The sequence below is a fragment of the Octodon degus genome, unplaced genomic scaffold, assembly GCF_000260255.1.
Source record: "Octodon degus isolate 3935 unplaced genomic scaffold, OctDeg1.0 scaffold00019, whole genome shotgun sequence".
Classification (NCBI taxonomy): domain Eukaryota; kingdom Metazoa; phylum Chordata; class Mammalia; order Rodentia; family Octodontidae; genus Octodon; species Octodon degus.
In genome coordinates this window covers 6,272,361-6,274,274 of record NW_004524595.1, presented here as the reverse complement: position 1 = coordinate 6,274,274, position 1,914 = coordinate 6,272,361, and positions in this window count along the sequence as shown.

Genomic DNA, 1,914 nt, shown 5'->3' with positions numbered 1-1,914 from the left:
CCTGTGCTTTGCGAAGCTTATTCTGAGTAGGTGCTTTAGACCACTGAGCCATCTCACCAGCCCTCTCATCCATTTTCTACAAAGCAATTTTCACAAACATGTATCTGATTGCATAGGTCCAGGCTTAAAACCTAATGCTTCTCACTGCTTCCAAATTATTAATGCAGCCTCAAGGCTACTATGGTAGACTACTATCTTACTTACCCATACCTCCTGTCACATCCAATGCCACACTTCACCTTGCTCCATGGGTGCTAAGGTGGCTCTCATCAGCTCCTTTCCAGTTGCCTACCACAGGGCCTTTGCATATTCTGCTTCCGCGCGAATGCTTATCTTCAACATCTTTGCCTAGATCTCTCCTTCAGATGGAGATTTGAGTATCATTTCTTAGTGACACTGTTCATTTCCTCACCTACAATATTCCCTCTGTGATATGCTCTTGTCCTTCCCCGTTCTTTTTTTTAAAATTTTATTTATTTATTTATGTGGGGGGGCAGCTCAGCCCACCAGGGGGTGGGGATGGCTGGCATGTGGTGCTGGGGGATGAACCGCGGTCCCTGTGCTTTGCTAAGCTTGTTCTAAGTAGGTGCTTTAGACCACTGAGCCATCTCACCAGCCCCCTTCCCCATTCTTTCCTTCATAGAATTTAGCTAATTATTTATCCCCTTTTGTTGTTTGATGAAGATATAGCATGTTTGTTTTGTTCAATACTTATTTTTACTTTTGGTTTTTTGAGATAGGATCTCACTATATAGTTCAAGTTGGCCTTTATTTATTTTTTATGAATTTAGGGCAGGGTCTACAGGGTCTAGATCAGACTCGTAGCGGTTCTCCTGTTTTCAGCCTCCTAAGTGCTGGGATTACAGGTGTACGCCACCAGGCCCAGCCTTGGATTTTTTAAAATTTTTATTATTTTTTTTTGGGGGGGTACTGGGGATTGAACTGAGGACCTTGCACTTGCCAGGCAATGCTTATTCTACTGAGCTATCTCATCTGCCCCCCAAACCCTTGAATTCTTGATAACCCTCCTGTCTCAGCCTCTCAAGTGCTGAGATTACAGATGTGTGCTACCATACTTGGCTTCAATAAGTATTTTAAAAAATAAAACAAAATAATAGCACCTCTCCTGGGAAGACTTCTTGGCTTCCCTGACTCTAATAGAATTAAGCTTTCCTCTCTTTATGAATCTATAGCTTACTATTTATTTACTCCCCTATTCTGGGAATCAAGCCCAGGGCCTCTGTGTAGCTACCCTTATAGTACTTATTATACTACTGTTGGACTTGTACTATTGTTAACTGAGCCTGTATCCTTCATCATGACATCAGCCCCTGCCATCAGGAACTGTGATTTTGATCTCTGTGTCTCCTTTCCCCATACCTAGCACATGATTATGTACTTGTCATGATTATATACACTTTAAGTAACCAGTATTTTGTTAATCAGATGAATTCATGTTCAAAGATGAACTTCAGCACAAAAAAAAAATCATGAAGTGAAACAAAGGAGTGTTGGTAATAAACTCTTTTATGTTTGTAGAGTGGCCAACAGCTAATGAAGTATCATTAATTTACTTTTTTATTTTTTTATTTTTTTTTTTGCGGTACTGGGGATTGAACTCAGGGCCTTGCACTTGCCAGGCAAGTGCTTATTCTACTGAGCTATCTCATCTGCCCCCCAAACCCTTGAATTCTTGAAAACCTTCCTGTCTCAGCCTCTCAAGTGCTGAGATTACAGATGTGTAGTGAAGTATCATTAATTCATTACACACTTGGTTGTTGCAACAATCCCAGGAAAGTGAAAAATATTAATATCTCCACCTTGTAAGGAGGATGCCAAACTTGAGACTGATGAAAAGACTGGAGCAAGAAGCTCAGCTCCTAAGGCTCCAAGCCTGCAGCCCTGGTAGTCTTT